The sequence below is a fragment of the Castor canadensis genome, chromosome X (assembly GCF_047511655.1).
Source record: "Castor canadensis chromosome X, mCasCan1.hap1v2, whole genome shotgun sequence".
In the NCBI taxonomy this organism is placed as follows: domain Eukaryota; kingdom Metazoa; phylum Chordata; class Mammalia; order Rodentia; family Castoridae; genus Castor; species Castor canadensis.
Genome location: NC_133405.1, coordinates 39,765,043 through 39,784,343, shown reverse-complemented (window position 1 = coordinate 39,784,343; position 19,301 = coordinate 39,765,043). Strand labels below are relative to the sequence as shown.

At 37.1% G+C, this 19,301-nt stretch overlaps 1 protein-coding gene across 5 annotated transcripts in view; it reads right to left on the bottom strand.

The window, feature by feature from the left end:
- Positions 1-19,301, bottom strand: part of Il13ra2 (interleukin 13 receptor subunit alpha 2) — a 49,564-nt gene that overhangs the window by 17,076 nt on the left and 13,187 nt on the right. The window contains exon 1 of one of the 5 annotated variants that reach the window (XM_074064045.1): positions 14,611-14,768. The exons of 1 other annotated variant lie outside the window; for it this stretch is intronic. The gene's annotated coding sequence lies outside the window, so the exon portion shown is untranslated. Of the gene's footprint in view, positions 1-1,600; positions 1,714-5,996; positions 6,016-14,560; positions 14,769-19,301 lie in introns of those variants that run through there. 3 more of the 5 variants (XM_074064048.1, XM_020152009.2, XM_074064047.1) reach the window with 3 other exon arrangements.

Genomic DNA, 19,301 nt, shown 5'->3' with positions numbered 1-19,301 from the left:
GCTGGAGGTGTGGTTCATGCACTTAAGAGTCTGCCTAGCAAGTGTAAAACCCTACCTTGAAACCCTAGTATCACACACATACACGTACACACACACACACACACACACACACACACACACACACACACACACAAATATGGCCATGTTTTCCTGTTACCCTTGGTTAAAAAGAAATCAGTGTTACATTTCTAAGGTATCAAAAATAGCCATTCGACCATTTAAGATAGGGGTTTAGAAAAAAGAACTTAGAAAAGGACTGAAATTACAGGCTTAACTGTCTTCTGCAGGTGAAATGAACAACTGATTGGGTCTTACCTAAGAAGACTTGACTAGGAGACCTGGACTCTAGCACCAGCTTTGCCAAATGACTTAGGAAATTATAACAGAGATTGCAGTTTATTGAATCCTTATTAGGCATCAATCTCTGTGCCAGATGCTTGATATGGATTAGCTCATTGAAGCCTCCTAACCATGGACAGCTATTATCATTTTTATGTCAATATTAATTTCTCAACTTAAACAAGGAAAGAAGTCTATGTCTGATTCTAAAGATCATACTTCTTTTAATACATACTCAATTTCCTTTTATAAGTTATCTTTAGGATATCATTCTCAATTTTATCAGTAAATATGCTGTGTATCCATCCATTTTTTCAGGATGTGACTCAAGAGCACTGGCCTATTGGATAACTAATTCTGTTTCAAGGAGACCATCCAACACATATAAATATCTATTCTCAGCTTTTGGCATATGGCCATGACTCAGCATCATAACCAGAACATCTGGAACTTGCCAGGTCTTGAGTCCTAACACCATGCTGAGATCAACACGTGGCTCACTAATAGTACCATCAGTCTACGACCTACTACGCAGTCAAACTCAGTTTAGTTCTGATAATAAGTAGCAAATAATGTGTCTTGCACTGGGATAGCTCATAAGGAATACTAAAGATGATTTTGTGTACATTCAAAAGCAAAGGAAATTTGAACCAGACAAATTTATCATGCTCGCCAGTAATCAAGTAGTTTAGTCATTTCCTACAAAAAATACACAAGGAATTTAGGCACATGCTGAATGATGAAAGTAACTCTATGCAAATGAAATACAGGTAGGATTTCTTAACAAATATCACTTTAATATCCAGTTATATATAATATGATTACATTTTCATCCCTGCTAAGTCTTCATACTAACTTCATAATGTTAGTATGTTATAAAGTGTATTGTAAAATATTATAAAAACAAGTAGTCATCCTATTCCCTAATTCTTTTTTAGATGGTTTTCCTGTGTGACATCAAGTTCATCTAGCTAACAAGTTTCCTGAAGTACTTTCAGAGCGAGAGAATTCCATTTTCATCTACCATAGCAACATTCAGCTTTACAATATTAATTCATGAAGCAGTTTACACATTTCAGAATTTGTCCCTAATCTAACCAGATCAGTGCTTTACTATTTTATAATCCCACCCACAAACTACCAGCAAACCTTTAAAAATAGCTCACTAAAAAAGCACAACCCTTTAAAAAAATCCAATAAGCAATTAGTTAAGAAATATTTCTTAAAACAAATCAAATCGCTATTGTTAAATATACCTTACATTCAATGAAATGAAGTCACAGCTGAAGAGCAAAGCTCTGTCTTGAAAGGCAACACTGCCTTGGAACTAGCAAACAATCTTTTTCAACACTCCCTTACGTTCTCCAGATGTTCACAAGTGCTTTTCTGCAAAAACACAGGGTGTACTGTCCCCAAAACATTCACATCATGTAACTACTTCAAAAGAAAGAGGGTGTGCTCCACCCTCTCAATACTTATTAAAAACAGAACACAAAATGTACAATAGCAGGTTTTATAATCTTTCAATATTATTCTACCACTAAGCTCTTTCATGCCCACAAGATATACACTGCAAGAACATGAAAATACGGTATTGTATTATATATATAGGATCTTCAGTTATGGAAAAGAACATTAGCAAAAAACCAATTATTTCTATCATGTATTTATCATTTAACAAAATGTATGGCATTTCTCCACACATGTAGCCAATCAATTCTCTAACAGACACTGATGAGCAGCCTCTCATTCAATTCAGTTCTGACACTATCTATCTGGAGATAGCATAAGGTCCCACAGGTTGACGGCTGAGTCCTAAAACTGCCCCTCCACTTCAAATGCCAATTGCAAGCCCCTGGTTGTAACCCATTTATGAGAGACCACCTATAAAGTACGGTTCCTTCAACCCACTCCTTAGGTTTGATTCATTTGCTAGGATGGCATACAGAACTCGGGGAACAATTCACTTCCACTTGTTTCTGTATTATAAAGGTTGCTACAAAGGATACAAAAGAACAGCCAGACTGCCAGACCCCAGTGGCTCACACCTATAATCCTAGATATTCGGGAGGCAGAGATAAGGAGGATCGAGGTTCCAAGCCAACACGGGCAAATAGTTCTTGAGACTCTATCTCTAAAAAACCCATCACAAAAAAGGGCTGGTGGAGTTCAAGCCCCAGTACCGCAAAAAAAAAAAAAAAAAAAAAAAGCCAGATTGAAAAGATACAGTGTGAAATGTGTCTAAGAAGGGGCACAGAGCTTCCATGCAATTCCACATGTTCAGCTATCCAGAAGCTCCATGAACCCAGACCTTTTTTGGAGGCTTCACTACATAGGTATGAATGCTTAAATCACTGGCCACTGGTGATCTGCTCAACCTTCGACCTTCCTCTCTCTCTAAAGAAGGAACAATGGGGTGGAGAGAAACCTGAAAGTTCCAATAGAATCACATGCTTGGCTCCTCTAGCAACAAGTTCCCATCTTGAAACTACCTAGAAGCTCCCAGCCATTAGTCATCTCATTAACATACAAAAAGAGATTCCAAGAATTTTAGGGGTTGTATGCCAGAAGAGTGGACAAAGACTGTGGTGTGTGTGTGTGTGTGTGTATGTGTATATAAAACCACAATGACACAGCCCACCTTTAGTCTTGGAACAAGAAACTCCTACATTAAAAAGGTCATATAAGTCAGAAAAGACAAATATTACACGCTTTCTCTCATATGTGAAATCTGAAAAATTTAAAAAGACATGAAAGTAGAAGGGGAGAAGAAGGGATCAGAGGGAGTAGGGAAGTATAAAAGTGGGATGAATATGAGCAAAGAAAATTGTATGCATGTATGAAAATCTCACAATGAAACCCATTATTACCTACCATTAACATACACTAATAAACTACATGAAGAAAAAAAGATACTGGCATATTACTAAAGTTCCATTTGATCATTAATAATGAGTTCAATTCATCATCATTTCCTGAGCAGTGACCAGGCCATTAAGATTTGCAGGCTCCCAAACCACACAATATCTCCTTTGAGAAGGTTGCTATGAAGGAACCTAAATTGCCGTAGCTAGGAGAAAACATCTCATTTCTTCTCTCTTTAAAACATGGATGTAAAAGATCTACTCATCCTTAGATTACTGTCATGCCTTTTTATTAGTGCTGTGTTCTTATTCGAGGGACACAGGTCAGAGTACCTTAAGATTGTTTATCAATGAGTACCATGCCATGGCAGAACATTTGTCTGAGGAAATTAGAAACTACCAAAATTTGGTTTCACCAGTGATGAATACATCTCCTAAAATTATTTTTGCAAAGCTATACCTTACTTCTTGCATTTCTAATGAAATTTTTTTTTAAATTGCCATTTCCCCAGGCTATAGAACATTTCTACTTTCTGTGTGCAATATGAAGTTTCACTTGTTTTTTTCAAATTTTTTTGTGCAGCAAATAATCAAAAACAACTTTACATTTTATAACATAATTTAAAAATTTGTTAGTCTGGAAAAGTAACTGAAAACCTGAATCAAGGGAATATCAGAAATTCTGGTTATAGATCTGATTTCAAAATGCAGAAAAGGAATATATAACCTTATTGTATTTTGAAAATTTTGATAAATCAAACAATATAGCTAATATTCCCAAAGAGTTCTGTAAATGCCTATCTCTAGGCAAGATTATTTTTATTCTGGTTCATGTAGGCAGCCTATTTAGAATGCAAACCACGCAGAATAGCATTATTTCAGCTTCTTGCAGCATACTTACATTTTAAAAAGCCAAAGGAATTCTTTCCTTCCTTCCTTCCTTCCTTCCTTCCTTCCCTCCTCCCTCCCTTTGTCCCTTCCTCCCTCCCTACCTTCCTTCTTTTTTCCTGTCCCTCGCCCTCTTTCTCTTTCTTCTTTCATTGCTTTTTAAAATTTTTTTGAGACAAGGTCTCACAATGTAGACTAGGTACTCACTGTGTAACCCAGGTTGGCCTGGAATTTCTGATCCTCCCACCTCAGCCTCCCAAGTGCTGAGATTACAGGTGTGTACCACCACACCTGGCACTAACTTTTCAATACATTTTCATTAGTTATTTGACTTCAGAACAATATTTCCCATATATCAGTTGAAAATTAACAGCATCTGGCAACCACAACCTTACTTTTTGTTGTTGGCAATACTGGGGTTTGAACTCATGGCCCCGTGATTGCTAGGCAGGTGCTCTGCCACTTGAGCCATTCTGCCAGCCTTTTTTTGGTGTGTTAGCTATTTTCAGGATAGGATCTCACAAACTATTTGCCTGGAATGGCTTTGAACCATGATCCTCCTGATCTCTGCCTCCCAAGTAGCTAGCATTACAGGCATGAGCCACCGGTGTCCGGCAGCAACCTTACTTTTTAAAAAGTGCTTATGATTCCCAAAAGTTATTCTTTATTTGTATGTGAGCAGAACTTTATTGTTTTTCAGTGAACTGATCATCCTTCACAGAAATGAATTTTCTGCTTTAAGAGGACTAATGTTTTTACAACTTTTTGCCTAAAAGCTCTAAATTCACATCTTAATACTAAGTGGTAACTCTGCTTACTTTACCCATTTTCTTGCTATTTTTGATAGCTACTTTTGAGCCTAAGTTAGACAGTTTCTGAAGTGACTTCAGAGTCCTCCCATCAAAACACAACCTCAGAATATCTATTTTTATAACCCATGCCTGTATCTTCACCTCTGTTCACTGTATTAGTGCTAACATTGTCATAGGCATCCATCCAGACTCATTTCTCAGGCACTTCCTGAGTTTCCATTTTGCACTCAATGCTGTAGATATGAAAATAGACATATTCCCTGCCTTTAGATTTAATGATGGGACAGACAAAAAACAGTAATTAGTATAAAGTATGGGTCTTCTATCAAGTTACTGGCAGAAATGAGAATCAGTACAACAGTTTTTGTAGGTAATGGGCTGCTATTTCTAGCTGTTCTCTAGTATTTACTTTTCTCATCTTCAGTAGTAACAGAATCCCCAAGGTTTAGCTGGGTACCTGGCTGCACAAAATAAAGACCACATTTCTGAGTGTCCTTTCAGCTACATGTAGCATGTGACTAAGTTTGGGCCTAAGAGATGCAGATGGAAGTTTTATCTCCAATCTCTGGATCTGGAAACACCATGGACATAGCAGAACAACTTGTTCAGACCAGCTCCAGGCCTTGTTGACCTCATGCAGTAAAACTGCAAACTGTGTGGCTCTGAATCAGTTAGCCCCAGGCAGTTAAAATGACAGCAAACAAAACTATTTTCTTATTTAAGCAGAACCTGAAACTTAAAACTAATAAGAGGGGGTATTTAGCAATGTATAGTAAAATCTTTTTAAAGTTCATAACCTTTTACCTCAAAATTTCTAAGCAATCAAAGAAGAATGCACTTATACAGTCTGAGCCCTCATTTTCTACGTAACCTTTGAGTCTGATGCTCCTATAGGACTAGCATTCCTGGGAACGGCTACATTTAGCCTACATAAGTAGTTCCTTTGGTTAAAGCTGTCACCAAGTACCTGGGAAATGTACTGTACTGAATTACCCCACTTTCAAATATTATAACCAAAAACTGCTGATGTGACAAAATACAATGTGACGAAACTTCAGTGACCCACTTTCAGACTTTCAAAGTCCTTACTTACAATTGTAAACAAGAAGATGGAAGTGCTAGAGGACTTTTCCTGGCCCTCTGGTAGTTCTCTCATTATGAACTACTCACAGGTACCACAGCACGTCTAGCCATCATCAGCAGCTGTTGCCAGTTTTCTGAAAGATGTTCTGATGGTGTGCTCACATAGCCTCAATCCTGTGTTGTCTCTGTATTTCCCAACGACTGATGGCTCATCCATATGCTTTGGTTATCAGAATACCCTGGAGTTTAAGTTTCTTTACAATGAGTCAATGCTAATTCTCTCAATAGTGTACACTACTCTTGCTGCAGAAGTGCTAGATAAAGAAGATAGCTGATTACATAATTACATTTTAATCACTGCTAGATTAGCAAAATCAAACATGCCTAGGAAAAGAGAAGTACATGTAATAGAATCACATCTATGAAGCTTGGCTTCATCTTCCTTTGACTCTATCCATGGGATGTTTATAATATCTACTATCTCTTCCCCTACAGAGCTGCCTCATTCCTTGGAAGAAGGTGGGATGTTCTTCAGAATCTCCTTAACCCTCCTAATTTTTCTGATACTTACTACCCACAGACAATATAAACAAATTTACAAACACAAACACGTACATCATCTATCACCATGGCTTATATAGAAATGCAGAAACAGGGGTCAAAGCAGACCAATGATGTTCCCACAGTCTCATTTCACTCTAGCTTTTGGGTTTTTTTTTTGCCATACTGGGGGCTTGAACTCAGGGCCTACACCTTGAGCCACTCTACCAGCCCTTTTTCATGATGGATTTTTCCAAGATAGGGTCTCGAACTACTTGCTCGGGCTGGCTTCGAACTTCCTGATCTCTGCCCCTTGAGTATCCAGGATTACGGTCGTGAGCCACCCGAGCTCGGCTGAGCTCATGTTTTTAAGTGTTGCCACTGTGATCATTTTCCAGTTTTCTAAACTTTCAGTTCACAGACTATTTTTTCCAAATCCATCAGCCAGCTTTTATTTTATCCCCTTCTTTGTTCCGTCCAGACCAGCTTCGATCTCTTAAACCCAGTCTGCCCCTCTCCCTGTTTTATCATAACTTCCTAAGAAAATCCCAACCCTGGGTGAATCTAACGCTCAGATTTTCTCTCTTCCTGTACTTCAGCAGGTGACTGCTGATGAAAGAAGTTTCACAATAAATTAGTTTCATAATAAATTCATAGCATCCACTTTTAAATAAGCTCATATTGCTACTCAGAAGCCCTATTACATGTCCCATTCAAATTCATTTCATTCTTGATAAATACAACCTTTTTCTACTTTTTTCAATCCTCTCATATCTTCTCCCACCATCTCAGCCATTCACCTTGCCTCTTAGTTTAAAAATAAATTGGAGAGCCATGCGTGGTGGGTCATGCTTATATTCCCAGCTACTCAGGAGATGGACATTGGGTAGATGGTAGTTCAAAGCCAGACTGGGCAAAAAGTTAGTGAGATCCCATCTCAACCAATAAAAGCTGCGTGTGATCGTACATACCTGTCATCCCAGCTATGCAGAAGGCATAAATAGGCAGATCGTGGTCCTAGGCAAAAACTGCAAGACCCTATTCAAAAAATTACTAAAGCAAAAAGGGCTAGTGGAATGGCTCAAGTGATAGAGTGCTTGCCTAGCAAGTGCAAGGCCTTGAGTTCAAACCCCAGTGCCTCAAATAAAAAAGGAAAATGTCAGATGAAAATAAGAGCCTTTCCACCCACATTCTCTTTTCTTTCCCTCTTGTTATTATACTATAAAAGATTTTTCATCATCTGAGGTAAAAATCCTCATAGTGTTTTGAATTCCAACACTGCTAACATTTTCAGGAACCTTACACTTAAAGTTTCTTCTTTTTCTCTTATATATCTTATACACTTAAGATGGAATGGATGGATACACCCATCTCAGCAGGATACATCCCATTAGCATTTATACATGCTCATTTCTCCACAACCTTAAAATAAAAGCAAACTACCTTTCCCACTTATTTGCCTTCAGATACTGCCTCAAAATTCAGAGTCAAATTTCCAGAGTTTTCTGTTCTTGCTATATTTACCATACATTCCCTTTTATTCTTAATTACTCCATTCCTTTCTGGGCTCTTCCTTCCCCTCACTACCAATCCATGACTCTTCTGAAACCCATCTCACCAAATAACTAATGCTACTGGATCCAGTTTTATTTATCCCTCAGCACACTCACCTGTTTATTATCATCCTTCTTGAAATGCTATTCTCTTGATTTTTCTGACACCAGTTTTCCCTCTATTTCTCTGGCCACTTACTTCATTTCACTCTGAGGTTCATCCTTTACTTATCCTAATAGTACCTAACTTTCAGAGTTCTTCAAAACTCTGAAAGTTTCAAAGACCTTCATCTCTTCTGATTCTATGCTCTCCATTGTAATTTTATTCACCCCTGCAGCTTCCCTTACCATCTATACGTCAGTGACTTTCAAAATTGTATCTCCCACCTGAACTACTGTTGTGATCTCCAGATCTGTATATTCATTCACTTTCTTAACATCCTCATTCTTAAGTCTCAAACATACCTCAAATGCAAAATGTCAAACACCAAAATCATAATTTTCCATCTGAAAAATGAGTGCTCTTGCAGTTTATACACCAGAAATCAAAGAGTAGCCCTAGGCATATACATACCTCTTATCTATCTATAATGATAATGAAACTACTTATATTCATATCTTCCCCCATGATTGCCCAATCCCCCCCAAAATTTCATAATCTGCCTGGATGATTACAATAGCTTCTTAACACGTCTCCCTGAGTTTACTCTGGCCCCACTCCATCTATTGCCACACCACATGCAAATGTATATATTTGGTTTTTGAATGCAAATTTTATTATGTAACTTACCTGCTTAAAAAAATTCATGGCTTCCTTCTTATTTTAGGATTAAAGATGAAAATCTTTGGCTTGGTCCTCAGGCTCTAAATATGGCAGCACCCGACTACTTCTTTAGCTATTTCTTAGGCATTGTGTTATTTGTATTCTTCATGCTGATCAACAGGGCCTATGTACAAGCTGCCCCATTTGCTTGAAGTACCCTCATCTCTTGCTATCTCCCTTGGACTAGGTCACTTCTACTCATATCGTTATCTTCACTTTACACACACACGCATTTAACACAAAGAAAAGTGAATGAACTGGCCCAAGATAATACAGACAGAATAAAATTTGATCAATTTGATTCTACAGCCTGTGATTCTATTATAATGACACTGGGAAACTTTCATTCATAAAAGGGCTTTAAATTATGTATTTATCATTGTGATTTTTCAATCAATACCCATCTTTTCTAATTAAATGTAAGCTCTATGAGAGCAGGAAATACTTCTGCTATTGTTTTAGCGTAATGCCTGTCACACAGTAGGCACTAAATGTTTGGGAAATGAATGAACTTATTCAACTTTAAGACTGTGAACAAGTTATTTCCAGAGATCCTCTGGTTTTGGCAAGCTGGTAGTAGATTCCTGATCTAGGTATTATAGCACCGTGATAATTCCACAATGTCAGTCACCAAAAGATATTTCTCAATAACATTTTAAACCAAGTAAATAACAAACTTATCAAAGAAAGACATGGAGAAGAAAGAATATATTGTCTGGAACAGTGCAAAATTCCTCTTTTGGATATTATCTTAAAATATGCAGATAATCCTTCAATACACAATTTTGAATTCTGATGGATGATATAATTCAATTTTCTCAGTTTCAAAGAACATGAAATACATGGGGATTATGAATACTCAGAACATTTAAGCAATTCATCTTTCATCTTTCTTTCCTCTATTTAGTCAGTGACAGTATGACTTCCCTAGCCAGTAAACTAAGACTCAGCCTAGATTCCCTTCTCTTCTTTATCCCCAACCATCATTTCATGAACATATACAACATATTAAAGATTTAATTCTTTAAATGTCTTTGTGTTCTATCTATGTCACTCCATTTCACTGCCACAACCTTAATCCTAGCCATCACTATCTCTTGATAGATCAATAGTGATAACTTTGTGATGCATTTTCCACCTTATGATAAGGGAGGTTCAGGCCATTCTCCAAACTGTAGTTGGTGTAACTCTTTAAAAACTCAAATATGTTCAAACTCTCACTTCCCACGGCTCTACACAATCATTTATAACAATAGCTCACAATTCAATGTAGTCACCATTTGCCTTTGCTTCTGTAAGCATTTCACTGTATTGTTTCATTTAATATTCATCACAGCATTATGAATGCATACTGACGTCATCATATTTTGCTAATAAGGTAACATGAGTTCAGAGACTCTACCTGATTATCTCAGGGTCTCATGAGCTAGAAAGTGACAGAGCCAAGATTCAAAGCCAGGTGATATCCTTTCAGACTGTGTGCCTTTAACCTCCATACTATTATTGTCTTTCATAAAATAACATCTAAAATTTTAGTATGACGATGAATGCTTTCTACTCTCAGGATCCTATTAACATTTTCAGGATCACCTCTTACTTATAGACCCTAAAAAGGAAGGATCTTGTTTTCTCCTTAAGTCTTTGTCCCTGCAGTTACATTGGTACCAATCCTGCTTCATCATTGAGATTCATCATTCCTAGCCTCATCAACATTATAATAACCATTGATGCTTAGCTGAGGTTGTAACACCCTTCTATATGTTTTCTGGATTGTGTATATCTATCTCCTCTGTACTCTCTGCTGAAATAATAGGGAATGAATTTTTGAAATATTTTAAAAGTCACCATTTAGGAAAGAGGGTAACCTAATAAAAAAGACAAGTGTATGGCTGGGCATGGTGGTTCATGCTTGTAATCCCACCTATGAAGGATGTAGTATGGAGAACTGTAGTCCAAGACTGACCCGGGCAAAAGCATGACACCCTATGTGAAAAATAACTAAAAGCAACAAAGTTGGATATGTGACTCAAATGGAAGAGTGCTTGCCTAGCAAGCATGAGGCCTTGAGTTCAAGCCTTAGTACTGCCCCCCCCAAAAAGAAACAAACAAGGATATGAAAACATTATTTTGAGATAAACATTTCTGTTTTGCTCTATTCTGGTTCCCATTTCAAGAAGATAGCTGTGCCATTTTATTGTTTGTTCCTAAATCGATGGAATCCCTCCTTCCCTGTTGCCAGGGACCTAAAACAGTAGTCCCCAAGCCCAAGCTTATAGGAGAGATTTTGCTTAGGAATGTCAGTGAGGGTCTCAAGAGAACACATGAAATTCTTTTTACAATACCGAGAAGAGGGAAAGGGACATATACTTGAGACAAAAATAATTCAGGGGTTTGGTAAGGATTAGAAATGGCGGGGAGAACAGGGAACTCTTCAAGATTTTTCAGGAGAAAAAGCTCAGAGGTATGTTTTATTGAGTTCCCTCCCCCGACACAGGAGACTCAATCTCAGTAATGATTCAGTCCCCCAAGTATATCATAAGAGTAGCAGCAGCAGCAAATATAAAAGGACCATTCCAGATCCTTTTCATTTGAGACAAAATGGAACATCAAAGAGCATAAGAGGAAGTTGGCAGATTAATGATCAGTGACCAAAAGGGACTACCCAGTATTTTAGTGTTATCTAGGCCTCAAATTTTTGTGTAATCTAGCAGGTGGCTAGACTATTAACTATAATATCATACTTTCCTGGCAGAGTGTCTAATAGACGATATCTTAAAGAATGTTTTAAAGTGTGAAATTTCTCGTACACCCAACTTTGTGGACTACATTCATATGAGTGTCAATTATAATAAGGTGGTAAATTCTAGGAAAGAGACAAGCACTTAGAAGCACAGAGAAAAGGTACTCAATCTGATCTTGGGAGTCATGTTCTCTCTCTCTCTCTCATACACACACACACACACACACACACACCAAGAAAAGAATTCAAAAAGAGGAAATGGTAAAATATAGAGAGGAAAAGGAAATATGAAAGGAGATCCTTGAACTGATGGAGGGTTACTTTTCCCTCTGAGATGATAAAGAATGGGTTGAAGATACAAATCAATGTGTGTGTAAAACACAGGAAAGTGGGTGGATAAGAGCTTCAGGCATATCTGGTGACTTTTTATTTTCTATGTGAAATAGGAGGTCGGGTCACCTTCTGAGAATAAACAGTAGCTAAGAAGAGGCCTGGGAATGTGGTTTAATGGTAGAGTGCTTGTGTAGTTTGCACAAGATCCTGGGTTCAATCCCAAGCAGAAAGAGAAGAAAAAGAGCTGAGGGAAATCCAAATGAATCTGAGTAAGGGTGACTAGGTTAGCTTCAATTCATTCTTCAGATCTCAGTTCAAATGTCATCTGTTAAAGATATAGTGAGGCCCCTGTTATATGCTTTCACAACACAAGCTACCTATCTTTTAGAGTCTTATCATGGTTTTAATCCTATACTAATTTGTGAGATTATCTGATTAGCTCTGCTCCATTAGACTAATAAACTCAGTAAGGTCAGGGATCATATCTATTTTGTTTACCATTGTATCATTTAACCCTTAATTTCCCATCTCTAAAATGTGAAGAACATTTGTGCCTCCCTACATGACTAAGCTATGGATGTAATTACACATAACAGATGTTAAATACATCACATTATGATACTCAGGACCCATGCCTATGCATGTGCATTATTACCCCTGTTTTACTCAAGAAGAAAGTGACGCTCTGAGAGATTAAATACCATGTACGAGTTCAAGAAGTAGTAAGTGGTGGAATCAGGATCCAAGCCTATGTCTGCCTCACTTCAAGATCTGTGTTCCTTTTCCTATTTTATACTGTCTCCTAAGGTATTAGGCAATAAAAGATTTTATACATGAACTTTCCTAGCATTTGAAAGCCCCCTCTCTAAACTCTCCACTGGCAAAGAAGCCTAAAATGAACAAACAAATATTCCATATCCAAAGTAATGGCTCAAGTGGAAAATCCCAACAAAGTGACTATTATTACCACTGAAGGTAGCATTTGTGGGCAAGTACCTTTCACCTGACTCTCGAATCATAACATGTTGGCACCTAGCAGCCAACATGTGACCTTGCACATTGTCCATTTTTCTAGCATATGTCTTGATCTCATAGACAGAATGTAAAGCATAATTCCAAAGAGTTTATCTACCCAGCATTGCCTCAGAGTGACCATTGAAGTAGTGTGGAATAATGGAAAGAGCCAGATAGATTCAGACAAGACACTTCAGTTCCCTAAATATGTCCTTATCTGTAGAATGAAGGGAATAACTCTTCCCACCATAAGGCTTTGAAAATGATTAATGGAATATTGCATGTAAAAATGTCTTTGGCACAATGGACATAATAATTCAATTGTTTGCTGCCTTCTGCTTTCTCCTACATCCAGGAGCTATCTCTAATGAATTCCTTCAAGACACTGAAAACACATCAACAAGAACAAGGAACCCATCCCACCTCAACTTCTCTAAATTGTAGCAGAGATACATTTCTCTGTTCTTCAAAAATACCCTGAAAGCAGATTTTCATTTATGGGAAAGAGCATACCATGGAAAAAATAAAATCAGTCCAATCGGTGTTCTGTCTCCCTCTTGTTTGATCCTATTGTTTAAGTAATCATTTCCAACAGTTAAATGCCTGTTACAGCATTAGGAAGAGTCAGGTCAGATATCTGCCTTATTTTACCAATGGAATAAAAATAGGGAAGACTAAGGATGTTCATTCCAAAGTAGAAGAGCTAAAAAGGACATCTAAAATGAAAACCACATCTCTTGTTCCTTACGTCAGTACTCTCCCCACTTAAAATAACAATGACAATAACAGTAGGTTCATACAATTTACTTCAGTCTTCAACTCTCTAAAATATTCTCCAGTTTAATAAAATTTCAATCGAATATAATTGGTAAGTTTTTGAAGTTGATGTCATGGTTTTATGTACATTCTTACATATTAAAAGAAGAAAACTAATTCAAAGTGACTGCAGTGTGTAAAAGTGATTTTCATATTTAAATGTTAACTATGTTTTCTTTCAAAGGAAAGCAAGCATCAAAGGTATTAGATGCTAGTACATTTCAAAGCAATGGTGGTGAAATTTTTTATTTTATTTAATAAACTACTGTATATGTAATCATATTGTATGAACAAATGAAAGCACACATATAGAGGATATGCATGTCCTATAAATTAAATCAAAACATTAAATAAAGATGTCATCCATTTTTGAGGGACTGTATTGCTATCTCAGGGCTTAAAAGAGAAAAGTTGCTGCAAAGTAGAGCATTATCATTTGCAGAAAAAATCACATAGAAAATCATTCAAGGGAACTCTGAAGTGCAACTATACTTACCATCTCCAAAGGACCAGAGTTGCAGAAAGTGTTATTACTGTTATAGGAAATGAAGGCTAATAAGAAAATAATAAAAATTAAATTGATAATGCTATCCATACTGATGACCCTGCACATATCAATTAGTTTTCATGATAAAAGCAGCATTTCCCTCAATTATTTTTATATCAAATCAATTATTTTGCCACAAAAAAGGTTCATGATGCCATTAAGCAAAGATAAAGGGAAGCAAAACAAACAAGTATTCAAAACAAGTTACCTCTCTCACATCCCCAAACTTCCTCTCCTAAGTTAAGGTTCCAGACTTACTGTGTATGAATAATGTGTCCAGTTGTACTCAAGTTTTTCGGCAGTACCACTGAAATCTGCCTCCACAAACAGCTTCTTAGCTTAGTGGATTTTAAATGACCTTAGAACTAAAGCTTTTAATTTATGTAGGAGGAGCTCTGGTTTAGCCATGAAAAGTACCAACTGTCATGAGAAAATTTGCATTCAAAGCAAATTTTCAAGGTCAGCATTCAAAGTTAGATTTGTAAATAATAAAACAGAGGAAATTACAAAGTTCATTTGAGTGACTTTCTGTCCCTTTTGATTAGTTCCTGTGACTTTGCCAATGTTATTTTACTGTGACTTATCACATTGGAAATTAAGAGACAATCCAAAGGTAAGTATATGATTGCCAGATTTATGCTTTTTCAGCATATACTACCTAACGGCATCATTGTCTTGAGTTTCAAATACATTTAAGTATGAAAAGAGTTGTAAATAGACAAGGAATCCTGAAACTTGGATTCTATTTAATGATCTGGTTCCCATAGTCAACTCTGTGATCTTGAATAATTTCTTTAGCTTCCTTGGGACTCAGTTTCAGAAAAAACTTATTGCAGGGGCCTAGGATGTAGCTCAGTGATTGAGGACATGCTTAGCATTTTCAAGGCCCTGGGTCAATCCCCTGTACCACAGGGAGGAAAAAGGAAAAACAAATATCGAATGGAACCTCCGAAGTCATCCTTTTTTTTTTTCTTGGTGTGACTGGGGTTTGAACTCAGGAGTTTGTGCTTGCAAAGCAAGCGCTCTACCACTTGAGCCACACCTCCAGTCTATCTTGCTTAGTTATTCTTTTGAAGATGGAGTCTCTAGGGCTAGCTTAGAAGAGTGATCCACTCAATCTCAGCCTCACAAGTAGCTAAGATTATGCTAGGATTACAGGTGTGAGCCACTGGTGCCCAACTGAAGTCATCCATTTTTAACCTCCAATTCCTAAACAAAAATCATCACTGAACTTTCCTTAAAAAAGTTTCTCCTATGTAAAATGAGTTAATAGAACTAAATAATGTCTAAAGTTCCTCTATTCTCTAAAATTGTTGGTGTTGTAATTGAGATTCTGTTAATGTCATATATATAATTTGTTTCTCCTTTGAAAGTTTATCAAGTCTTTCTTAATATAACCAAACATAATTTTATTTTGGCCAAGTTAAATCAAGAGACTCAAGCTAATGCCCAACTGTCTCTCATCAGCAGAGAGTTTTTCTGCCCCCAATGTAATCTCTGTATCAAGGTACCGCAACAAAGCTCTAAGAAGCCATAACACTTTCGATGTTTTTCTAGAGTAAACGAGATGTTGTAATCCAACATAAGAAGGAATTGAGGTTGGATCCAGTCTCCACACCACCTTATATTCCAATGGACAAAAATCATCTCTGATTTGGAACACAGGTTCAGACTTGACAATTTCTCTCAGATTCTAAAGATATACTTTGCATTAAATATGTAAATAAATAAAAGAGAAGAAATCTGAATGAATAGGGGACAATAATATTGTCTTTTCTCCATTACTAACTTTATGCTTTACCCCAGGATGTTTCATTTTTCACCTCAAAATATCTTTCATTTCTTTTTATTGCCATAGTTAACTCTTCTCCCTAAATTAAAGTTAGAAAAGTGGAAAGAAACTGAAAATTGTTTAGGGAGTTTGACATTTGCTTTTTAGATATCTACTGGTTTGGTTCTTTCATAATCATTTTCATCAGAAATTATTTATCAGGCCTACACAAGGGATTTGAATACTGAAATTTGCAGGCATGAAAAATATGGAAAATGAGATCCACATTCAAAATCTTCTTCCCTTTTACTAAGATTGCAACTTCAGTTAACTGCAGGAAGTTTTTCTCAAGCTCCCTGATTCCCCCAAATCTTTTGGCACTTTGAGTATTTCACTATACTATAACTTATCCAGCTTCATGATATTCTTATGTGGCATAACACGAGAGAGGTACAATTCAAGGAAACACATGTTTAAAAATCATCTTTAATCATAGATATGCAAACAATAAATTTAAGTTAGCTAATAAAATAGAGTTGGAAACAATAATACATCATATTTCAGTTGTTAAAATCCATTAGATAGTCCATTGTACTTTGATTAGATAGTAGCTCAATCAGTGAAAGCCCAGGCAACCTTGCTTTTTTTTTTTTTGGCAGTACTAGAGGCACTCCACCAGCCCAAGCTTTGCTTCTTGATGTGAAGAAAAATACACTAAAAACACAATTCATTTAAATTTCCTAAAAGCCCTATTTGTATATTTTCTAATAGTGTTCTTAGCTTTGGAAGTTGCCAATGATACTGATATACTGTAGCATTCATTCTTCTCTGCTCCAGGTACAAGGCATGCTGCAACTCCTAAGAAAAATATTTAGGAAGCTGTGGAGCACTAGTTGGGGCAGCCCCTTCCTAGCTGGAAGCTGGTCTACAACCAAAACTAAGAGAGAATGCAAACCCAAATTTGATGAAGACCAGTGTCAACGTCACCCAAAGTGCACAGAGAGAAGAGACTCATCAAAGCTTGAGAGTGGAGAATTCTTCAGGATAGTTAGGATTTCATTCTTTTTGAAAACTAGGAAGGATGATACAAATGGTTCTGTAAAGCAGTCAGCCATCACTGGAAAGGGGCCAACAGACACTAAACCAAAAGACTTAGGCCTAAGTCCCAGTTTCAAAAGACTGGGAAAGAATTGAGCTTCCAGATCAGGGTCAGTTAACAAAAATGGTATCTAAAGAGGTAAGAGCTAAAGCCTGATACTGACAAAGTTGATGGGCCCACACAATCAGGCTATTTCTAGACTTCTTCCTTCTAACATAATGGTTCTCATCATACCACACCCATGTGAGAGCTGAAACTTCCTAGTTAGATACCACTAAATGCAGCTTGAATGGGGATGGGGTAGACAAGTACCTTCCATGACCTCTCCAGCAGGAACATGTATACTATTTTATTTTACCCATTAATCCCTCACATAGCTGAGTAGATACTGTTTCATGTTTCCAAATGGGCACAACTCAGATTTCAGTAAGTTAAGTTACTTTATAAAAGTCAAACATTCAGGAGAAATAAAATTCAGGTCACCTGAATTTGACAGCTAGTTTTGTGTTCTTTCTTCAGAGTCACTCACTATACTGCTGGTATTTTTCTTGACACCTCAGATGTCAAGCTAACTTAAAATGGTTAGCTTGCAGGGACAATGATAGTTCTTTCATTATGTAGGGCTCAAAACTGAGTGCTCTGTTGACTATCAAAACAGAGACTGATTATTTCTGAACAAGTTTTCAAATAAGGCAGTCAGCAAAGGCAGTATGTTCGTTCCTTTGTGTCCATGGAAGATTGGTTACAAGACCCCTGAGGATACCAGAATCAATAGATGTTCAAGCCTCTTATGTAAAATGGGATAGTATTTGCATATAACCTATGCACAACCTCCACTATATTTCAAGTCATCTCCAGATTGCTTATAATGCAAAATAAAAATCTGAATGCTATGTAAATAGTTGCTCTAGTTTATTGTCTAAGGGATGATAAGAAAATAATTCTGTATATGTTCAGTACAGACTCAATTTTTAAAATAATTTCAATTCATGTTTGATTGAACCCACAAATGAGAAACCTACAAACAGAGAGAACCTACTGTATCTAATGCCTCAAATGTTTCCTCTTTGAACTTAAAGTGTATTAAATAGAAAAAAAGAATAAAAAGAAAGAAAAAAATAAAAAGAAATTGTTACCGATGATTGAGGAATTCCAGATGTTCCTCAGTTCTATGAGTGCAAAGTTTAAGTTTAGGACACTACCTCTAGTGCTGCAGAAGAACCACAAAGAAAAGGAAGATAGTAAAAGTACACCTTCAGGTGGTAAGTGGGCAGTTTGGATAAGGGTGAACTACCTTGAAGTTGTCAAGGTCTGGGGTTTTATTATTCAACAGGGCAGAGTTACTATGTGGTTTGAAATTGAGGCCCTCCCATTATGGCCCCTCCCCAGATGGCTTACAACTGCACAGTGGCTGCAAAGTGGGGGAAGTCAAATGCCTGTGCATTTGAGCAGGTGAGGGCAGACACCTGCACATTTGACCCTCTTTGCTCTTCCCAATATAGTACAGCCACTGGAAGGTGAAGTAGCAGTCATTATACCCTCAAGGTGCATACATGACCTTGATGTGAGGCGTGTGCTCCATAAGAAGAATATAGGACTATTATCTTTTTTTTTTCCTTTCTTGTTTTTTGGCAGTACTAGAGTTTAAACTTAAGGTTTTGTATTTGCTAAGTAGGTACATTACCATGTGAGCCAAGTCCTTTTTACATTTTGCTTTAGTTGTTTTTTCGGATAGGGCCTCACATTTTTCCCAGGGGGGCAGGCAGCATTGGACTGTGATCCTCCTACCTATGCCTCCAGCATAGCTGGGTTTACAGACACAGAATACCATACCTGACTTATTTATTGAGATAGAGTCTTACTAACTTTTTGACCAGGATTAACCTCTAACAGCAATCTTCCCAATGTCTGCCTCTTGAATGCCTTGGATTTTATGTGTGCCCTACCATTCTCCTTCTAGGACCATCATCCTAATTGTTGGTTCAGGGAGTGGGCCATCTGGGGTTTTATGATTTTACTTCCTTTAAGGGGAGTGAAATCTTCTATCCCAGAGTATTTTCTTGTTTCTACTCATGTCTA